This window comes from Morone saxatilis, unplaced genomic scaffold (assembly GCF_004916995.1).
Source record: "Morone saxatilis isolate NCDOM2014 unplaced genomic scaffold, NCSU_SB_2.0 Contig14, whole genome shotgun sequence".
Classification (NCBI taxonomy): Eukaryota; Metazoa; Chordata; class Actinopteri; family Moronidae; genus Morone; species Morone saxatilis.
In genome coordinates, this window is record NW_023339696.1 from 9,827,120 (window position 1) to 9,837,340 (window position 10,221).

The window sequence follows — 10,221 nt, forward strand, 5'->3', positions numbered from 1 at the left end:
TTTTTGACTTTTCTGGGACAGGCTTTTCAATGCAATTTTGCTGAGAATAGCCAGTTTGGGGAATCCCTTGCCGATGCAGGGAGCAGAATCATGGAGTCCCAATGATGATCATGTTTGTCAGGTTATTTGGATTCAACTTATAAAAACCCAATAAACTAACCTAACCCTTACCCATTCCCTGGCTGCCAAGTCTGACATCCCCTCATCTTTTTCACATTTCATTCACTCAGTAATTTACTTGTGTGGCAGAGATGACACACCCCCCCCCCCCCCCCCCAGCTTAACCAGAACATTGAAACTTTCATTTAAAGTGGGGTTGTTGTTGTTAGCGAGGATCATCCTTAGATATTGTAGGAGATAGGGGCATTTGAACTGGAAAATAACATGAAAATTTAATTAAAGAATACTTTTGCAAGTAAATAGTTAATTATATATAAGAATATATTCTAATGTGAATACAATATTGTTTATTCAAAACCGGATCACAAAGCTGGATTGTGTTACTGAAATAAAGCCAACAAAGATTAATGAAAGGTGATTAGAATAACAGAAGTAATTCAGTAAATTGTACTTTGTAACCATCTTTTATGTGTCCCCTCATTAGCCAGTTTATGTCCCTCCACACCAACTCCTTTATTAGTTTCCTTCTCAAGCCCATGATGTTTAGTGGAAAGCAAAAGGGGTAAAAATGTTCCTGCGTTTCTCCTTTTTGGATTTTGTAGTTTTGTCACTGTAAAAAACAGAAAGTGCAGTTATGATGGACAAAAAATACAACATAATGATCACCAATGCACCATAAAGCCCATTTTGTCTCTTTCTCACTTACTTTCATCACAATATGCTCAATACTGCCGTTAGCCCTGATCTGTACTGCAAGGAACATGCCAGTGCACATTAAAAGATTCAATAAATCAAAATACAACATTGAAAAAAATTGTTACATGTCATGAAAGATTTACAGAGGGCCCCAAATTAATACGGCTTGAAAATGGTAAAACACACACAAGTGCATTTCATTACTTCAGTTGGTGAAGCTTGTCCTGGGGAGGAGGCTTGCATCAACCAAAGGCTCGACAGTGATTTCTTGCCTTGTAGTAAGACTGTGACAAGTGTTTGATGAAACCTGGACTTTCCAGAAACCAGCCGGTCCATGAAAGCCAGAATTCTACAGTTGTCAGGAGCCTCTGTATATGAGGCTGATTAATCCTTCACAAATGGGCAGATAGTTCTCTTTGCAACTATTCAAATGAACATTTTGCAATCAGGTATTAAATCCCAGAATCAACCACAAAAACAAGGAAATTAAACCAACAGCAGTCCTTAACCAAATAATTTGTGAAGTTTAGTTTTTATTATATAAAAAAAAAAAAAACTGAACGATCAAATAACACATACTTACTCCCATGTTATTAGTCCTCCAAATTGTCCACCTAAAAGCTGACAGCAAATAGCACAAAACATTAAACAAAGCAAACTTATATTGAAAGGATGAATTCACCAAATCAGGAGCCTTAAAATCTGAATGTTTCTTTTAAAATGTCTTACCTCACAGCTAGGAGGAGCTGGCAGGTTGAGATGATTCCCCAATCCCATTGCTACAAAATAATATATTTGTTTATTATAACTTGGTATCAAAGACAGAGAATTAATTCCAAACTATTAATTCAAGATAAACCTGGTACTGATTGCAATTTTATTCACTGGATATATTACCAGACTCAGTGTGGCAACTGTGAATAATCGTAGATGAATGTATATATTCATGAATATTATTAAATTGCATTATTATTATTATTTTTATTGATAAATATGCTTAACATAAAATAAATAATAGAAAAGTGACTCATGCACAGCCAACCCATTTAAAAAAAAGCAAGATCTTTAAATGTAAAATGTAATAGCGCTTTTAAACTGAAGCAAAATGCATTATCAACAAGAATGCTTTCAAGCCTTACTATATTTACAATTACAAAATTTCTTACAATGTAGTCTACTACTTACATTTGTAGGATAGATTTATGCATAAAAAACAAATCATCTACCTCTAAAAGTTGTACTGGAACAAAGCCTTGGTAGTCTGAATTGGTGAAATCCCTGATAAGATTTCTCTTCAGGGTGCTGGACCTTTGGATCTTTAGAGATGATTGGCTTCTAGTGTTGATGCTGCAGCTTTATAGCTTGACTTCCTTTCACTTTTCTTTTGTAGGAAATAGTTAGTATTGAACTCGGTGCTGAATGTGGCCAAGTGTTTACTCTCTCTCTCTTTTTGAGGCGATTGTCTAGTGTGATTGCTGGCCAGGTTTTTAACATGTAGAAAAAACCTATTGACTTCCTTTTAATCTAATACACCTACTTTAATTCCAACAGTATTTTTTAACATAATACATAATGTTAAGCATAATATCAAACTTCGATTTATCACTATCAGTAATCTTATTTTTTTCTGAGGTGATTTTTTATCCATGACTAAGATTATGTTGTTCCTGCCAATTGTCATATTCAGAACAACACACTTGTCATTCTAGAGCAGGAAAAAGTCATTTTTATCAGCACACAAACTTCTTCTGTCCAGCTTATAATATTAAATAAAAGCCAGGAGGAGGAGCAGGAGTTGTTGTGTTTGTTGTGTTTTTTGTTGTTGTTGTTGTTGTGTATGTATCTTAAGTAGACAACAGTGTTAGTCTCTAATAGTTAAAAAAAGCAAATCTCATAAGGCTGGGAGTATAAGTAACACTACTGATCATCATTAATGTTCATAGATTATATAGTTATATATTGTTTTGTGATGCGCTTCACTTGTATTGTGTAGAGTGTTTCAGCTTGTACGTATGAGAGCGTTAGTAGTTGGTATATTAGAGCATTTTCACTTGTATTTGTGAGAGCGTTTCAGTAAGTGTGTGTGAGCGTAATAATTTTTCCAGTTGTTTATGTTGAGAGTGTTTCAGATAGTTTATTGTAATGAGATTCACATGTGTTTGTTGAGAGGTTAATCCTGGAATAATGTCCCTGAACGGCCCCTCATAAATATAATTTGATGCACACCAACAATAGGGGATAGACTGTGTATAAAGGATTAAGTACATCCTTATTCAAGTGACGGAAGATACCACTAGTGGTTATGATGGAGAAACCAATTTAAAATATAATGTGTTACATAGTAACCCAGAGTATGCCTTACAAGTCCAGTAAATAAGCAATTAGGAATTGTTATGAACAATGACATTAGTATTATTATTACAATGACAACAAGTGATTTACAAAAATCTTCCACCCATTCAGCACCGTGTCCCTTAAAGGGTGATACGGAGGTATCTAAGTAGACAACAGGGATTAGTCTTCTAACCTAGTTCAATGAGGAGATTTGGTCATAAATTACTCATTCAAGATTACTTCAGTAATATGAATAACACCCACCAAAATGAGCATCACAACAATAGATTGACTGTGTATAAAGGAAAATCATCGTATTCAAAGTGGACAGTTATCCAACGATGCAAATATACCACTAGTGATATGGTTGTATACCAATTTAAATAAATGTTGTTACAACTAATCAGATATCCTACAAGTCCCAGTAAATAAAGCAATAGAATTGTTATGCAACAATGACGTTAATTTAATTCACAATGACACAAAGTGATCTTTTTTTGGAAGTATGTATTGCTATAGAAAAGTGTGGAGTTTAAAGTAGCTTTTTCGATGGGATGGCCAAATGAGGTTGTGTTGCAAGGGGGGAACGTCAGGGAAACATTTCACATTTATTTAGTTCAATAGTAAAATAAATTAGGCAGAAAATAAATCAGAGAGAGACAGAAGAAGAGAAATATCCGAGGGGATCCAGCGCCAAATTCTAAATCAGCACCCTCCTCTGTGGTAGAAAGACTCAGATGCGGCGGAGGAGGGAAATGGTCGCTCCGTCCTGATCCTCCTCATGGGACTGCATATTATTTTTAACCGAACACAATAAAAGATAAATAAGAAAGAGAGAATAGAACAGGAAGAGAAAGAGAGAAGAAGGAGGAAAGAGAACAAGAAGAAAAATACAAAAAAGAATAGGACAGTCTGTAATTGCGCAGGGTCTCTCACTCACTAATAAAAAGAAATTCCCACAAGAAAAACAGAGAAAAAAAGTAAAAAAGAATAGAATAGAGAATAAAATAATATTAAGAGAAATATAGAATAAAATATAGAGAGAAAAATAAGATATAATAATAGTAGAGAAGAAAAGAATAAAGAGATTGATATAATAAGATAAAATAAATAATAATCTGAATAGAAAAGAAGAATATAAAATATAAGAAAGGCACAGAAGAAAGTAATAATTAATATAATTAAGAAAACAAAACAATAAAAATAAAAATAAGAAAAAAATAACAGCTAAAAAATAAATATACATAGAACCACAATCTATCACATTATAAGAAAATGAAAATAAATAAAAAAAATATATAAAATAAATAATATTATAAGAGAGAGTGTATATGTAAGATAAGAAAGCAAATAATAAAAATAATATATAAAAATAAAAATAAATATACTAATATATATAGAAATAATATAATAATAAAGAAGTAAGTAAAAAATGAAATATATATAATAATTAGAGAATAAATGAATTATAAAGAGTAAAAAATAAAATAATAATTATTGAAAGAAGATAGAGATAAAAAAAAAGAAATAGTAAAAAAAAAACAAAATGCTATAAATAAAAATAAATAAAGATATATTAATAGAAAATATACATAACAATAACAAAAATTATTAATACACACACAAATTAACAACTATCACAAAATCACATAAATATAAAGTGATATAGTTTAATAAGGAGAAAAAGAAAATTATTTCACACAAAGAAAAACAAAAGTAAATGAACCAAAATGAGGAAATGAAAACAAAAAAATAAATTAAAACAAAATATATAAATGAAGAATAAAAAAAATTCAAAAATTAATCACAAATAGAAAACACACATAAAATAAAATAAAAAAATAAGAAATAAAAATTAAAAATTACAGGATAATAAAAAAATTAAAAAAATTAAATACAAAAAAGGAAAATAAAAAGATAAATAAAATAAACAAAATTCAAAATTACATTTACAAACGGCAAATAAATAATTTAAAAGAATAAATGAAATAATAATAAAGAAAAAAAAAAAAAAAAAATAAAAATTAATAACTAACAAGAGGAAGAAAACATAAAAAAAAAAAAAATAAAAATCAAAAATAAATAATAAGCAAGAAAAAAAAATAACTGTACTAAGATGTAGAATATAGAATAGTAAGTAAATGTAGATAGTTTACATAGTAGGATGAATTTGACACTCAAAGAAAAAATAAATAATCGCACAATCAAAGGATAAGAAACATGAAACTAGAAGAAATAATAAATAAAATAAAATAATAAAATCACAACACGATAAAGGAATAAACATCGGTTAAGAGATATTATTATATATATAATACAAATAAAAAAATAAATAAGTTTCCAAAAAGAACAAAGATACAAACGAAAAAAAAATAAAAAAAAACATAAATAATTAACTGTATGGAAATAATTAGAGAATACAAATATAAAAGATAATGCATATATTGATAGGGAACATATATCAATTATAAATAAAATAAGGGAATTGAAAGTGAGAAGACCTGACGCATATAAAGAACTGACCGACACGGCACAGCTCGGCTCAGACAGCGTACGAGACATATAATCCAGAATCACATAGTTAGAGAAGAGTAAAAAAAATAAAATGCAAGATCAGAAGGAGGAATCAAGGACGAGACGAACATAATCCCCTCGCGAATCTGAAGTATTAATCACCGAGAAGGTGCGGAAAAAGAAATTTTGGGCGCTGGATTCCCGAATCTTTCTCTCTTCTCTCTCTCTGATGTATGCTCGGCCTATATTACAGAACTAACATAATATGTCCTTAAATGTACCTGAGGTCCACTTAAACCCAACTATTTGGCCATCATGAAAAGCTACTAACCTCACACTTTTCTATAGCATACATATTCATACGGGCACTGACTAGTTAATCAACAAAATAACTAACAAATGGATTTTGGCCCTCCAATATCACAATAGTGTATTTCAATTTTGGGTTTGTTTTGACTTTGCTTCTTCTTAGTGAAACAAAGGTGAAAATTAAAATACACTGTTTGCATTTGTGGTAAATTGGTGATGACTTTGTAGATTTATTTTAGTCAATTGTAATTAACATAATATTTTACACATTTTTGCTTGAATGACATTTAGTATTGTGGAAGTACTACTTTAGGAGTAACAAGCCTGTCAATAAATACTAACGGATTTAAAATACATTATTCATTTGAAGTGTAGTAAAGTTATAAGCGGTATGCAATCTTACATACTCAAATAAGTAAATTAAAAAAAAACGGTTCAGGGTAAAAATTACTTATCTCCCCACTGATTCTCTCTGATTCTAAATCGCTGAACATAAGTTGAGACCATTATTGTATTGTCAGTCTAGAGCATTTATGTTTGACAAAATGAATATAATATGATTATCTCCAAGGACAATCAAGGACCAGTATATTGAATCTGTTTTTGCAAACCATGAAATAGTTTGTCCTACGTTGACTTGTATCAGGACGCTTTGGCAATGGCCCAAACACTCCAGTCCCTTTCAAAAAATCATGTGGACCAAAAGAAAGTGAAAGGAGTAGGGGAGGTTGCTGCAGAATCCCACTGGACACTGACTCATGAGGACACTGTCAGTGACATTGCGTCAATCATATACGGGCACTGCACTAGTTAAATCAAACAAAATAAATACTAAACAAATGGCATTTTGGCCTCACAATAACAATAGTGTATTTCACTTTTGGTTTGTTTGACTTTTGCTTCTTTTAGTGAAACAAAAGTGAAAATGAAATACACTGTTGCCATTTGTGTAAAATTGTATGAACTTTGTAGATTTATTTTAAGTCACATTGTAACTTAAAATAATTTTACACATTTCTTGACTAGACATTTTAGTGTGTGGAAGTACTAATAGTTAGAGTAACAAGCTGTCAAATAAATATAACGATTTAAAAGTACAATATTTCACTTTGAAGTGTAGTAAAAGTATAAAGCAGTATGCAATTTAAATACTCAAATAAAGTACAATTAAAAAAAAAAAGTTCAGAGTAAAATTACTTACTCTCCACCACTGATTTACTCTGATTTTAAATGTGAACATAACGTTGAGACCATTATTGTATTGTCAGTCTAGAGCATTTATGTTTGACAAATGAAATATAATATGATTATCTCCAAAGACCAAATCAAGGAAGTATATTGCAAATCTGTTTTTGCAAACAATGAAATAGTTTGTCCTTACCGTTGCTTGTATCAGGACAGACTGCAATGCAACACTCCAGTCCCTTTCAAAAAAATCATGTGACCAAAAAGAAAGTGAAAGGAAGTCAGTAGGTTGCTGCAGCATCACACTAGACACTGACTCACTGAGGAACACTGTCAGTGACATTGCAGTTCATCAATTCAGTACCTAGCTCGAACCTTCTTTGTTGATATGATTTTGCTGCAGTTTAATAGGCTATACATGTGCTTTCTATTTCTATTTTATGTTAAGTATTGTCATTAAAAATAAATATATGCAATTTATAATATTATATATATTATATTATATTATATTATATTATATTATGATATATATTATATACAATATTGTTGCACACTGAGTCTGGTTTATTAGTGATAAGTTACGAGTCAGTCCAGTTATCTTGAATTAATAGTTTAAATTATTCTCTGTCTTTGGTACAAGTTATCAAAATATATTGTATATATGGGGGGTAGGGGTCAAGGGATGGGGGGATGGGGGGATGAGGGGAGGAAGGGAAGAAGGGATGAGGGGAAGAAGGGTATTGGAATGAAGGGGTATCTGAATGAAGGGTGAGGGATGAAGGGTGAGGGATGAATGGATGGAAGAAAGGTGGGTTTGTTGGTGGATGGATGAATGGACAGAGGGGTTCGGAGAAATGGTAAGAAGGAACCGAGTGGGTTGTGAGACTCTCATACAGTAGATTATATTATCATGTTGGAAGTGATTATATTTGTGATTACATTCATAGTATTCCACTGAACTGCATGATTCTTGTGAATAACTATGATTCAGAAATCAACATTAATGTGGACATTAATGTGTTGAGACCGAGTGCAGATGATTACCTTTGGAGAACACTTCCTCAACATGTACAAAACCTGAATGTTAAAAAGGATGCTTGTTTGTATGGAAAATCTAAGTGTGCAAGATTAAATATATATGACATTGTGAAATAAATAATCATATGAATTAATACACAATATGTACAATCATATACAGCCTTAAAATTCAAATCAACAGACTTTATGTGGTCATACATATATTAGCTTACTTCAGTTTCTTATTATGAATGTAATTTCATCCTACATTTTTCACAATAACAGAGTTGATTTATTTCCAAAGTTATTTTGACAGTTTTTTCCATCCATAACACTATCAATCCTAAAGTATATGTAACCAGGGTAGTTTAACCCTGCATTAATATGGTGTTTTTGTCACTTTAAGTAAGGTAGACAGTTCCTGCTATGTTCTGCTTCAGCATGCAGAAAGTGGTAGAAGTGGTACTTTAATACTGGAAAACAAGAGTTGATTGAGGAGCTGCAACTTTGCAGAGAGATGCTTAGGCTGCAAACATTTTAAATCATGGCTGTTTTTTTTTTGTAGAGCTCTTAAGTTGGTCTTCCTGAGCCATCGTCCATTTGCCGTCTTATCTGCTGTCATTCATCCACATCTCTATCCCCGTTGCCGTCTCATCTTCATCCACATTTCCAAAGGAACATTTAACGTGTGGAAGTGGAAAGATTTTTGTAAATCCACTTTGTGTCATTGTAATATAATTAACGTCATTGTTGCATAACAATTCTATTGCTTATTTACTGGACTTGTAGGTACTCTGATTAGTTGTAACACATTTATTTTCATTGGTATCAACATATCACTAGTGGTATTTGCATCGTTGGATACTGTCACTTGAATACGATGTATTTCCTTTATACACAGTCAATCTATTGTTGTGTGCGTCATTTTGGGTGGGTGTTTCATATCTACTGAGTAATCTGATGAGTAATTTATGACCAATCTCCTCTCTAGAGACTAACCCCTGTTGTCTTAGATACTCTGTATGGAGAGGGGTTACATACACAACAACAACAACAACAACAACAACTCCTCCTCCTCCTCCTGGCTTAAATATAACACTGTAAGTGGACAAAGACAGTTTTGTGTCTTGATAAAATGACTTTTTTCATGCTCTAGAATGAAACATAGAAGTGTTTTCTGATATGGACATTGGCAGGACAACATAATTTGTCTGTTACAAAATCACTGTTGAAAAAAATAAGTTATGATGTGACGATGAAGGTTTGATTTATGTTAAGGGGAAAATAATGACCTCAGAGAAGAAAGTCCCTTTCAAAATAATCATGTTACCAAAAAGAAAGTAAAAGGAAGTCAAGCTATAAAGCTGCAGCATCACACTGGACAACTCGAAAGACAAAGAGTCACACCCCGAGGAAATCTATCAGGGACTCTACAATTCACCAGTTCAGTACCGGCTTCGTTTCAGTACAACTTTTAGAGGTAAGATTTTTTTTATGATATCTATCCTCAAATGTAGTAGTAAACTACATTGTAAGAATTTTGTAATTTAAATATAGTAGCTTGAAGCTTCTTTGTTGATATGATTTTGCTTCAGTTTAATAAGCTATACATTTACTTTAAGTCTTGTTTTTTTTAAATGGGTGCTGTGCATGAGTCACTTTCTATTTTTATTTTATGTTAAGTATTATCAATAAAAATAAATATATGCAATTTATAATATTATGATATATATTATCTACGATATTGTTGCACACTGAGTCTGGTTTATCAGTGATAAATTGCAAATCAGTCCAGTTATCTTGAATTAATAGTTTGAATTATTCTCTGTCTTTGATACAAGTTATAAATAAAAATATATTATTTTGTAGCAATGGGAGGGGAATCATCTCAACCTGCCAGCTCCTCTACTGTGAGTAAGACATTTAAAACATTCAGATTTTAGCTCCTGATTTGGTGAATTCATCTTTCATATAAGTTTGCTTTGTTAATGTTTTGTGCTATTTGCTGTCAGCTTTTAGTGGACAATTGGAGGACAATACAATGGG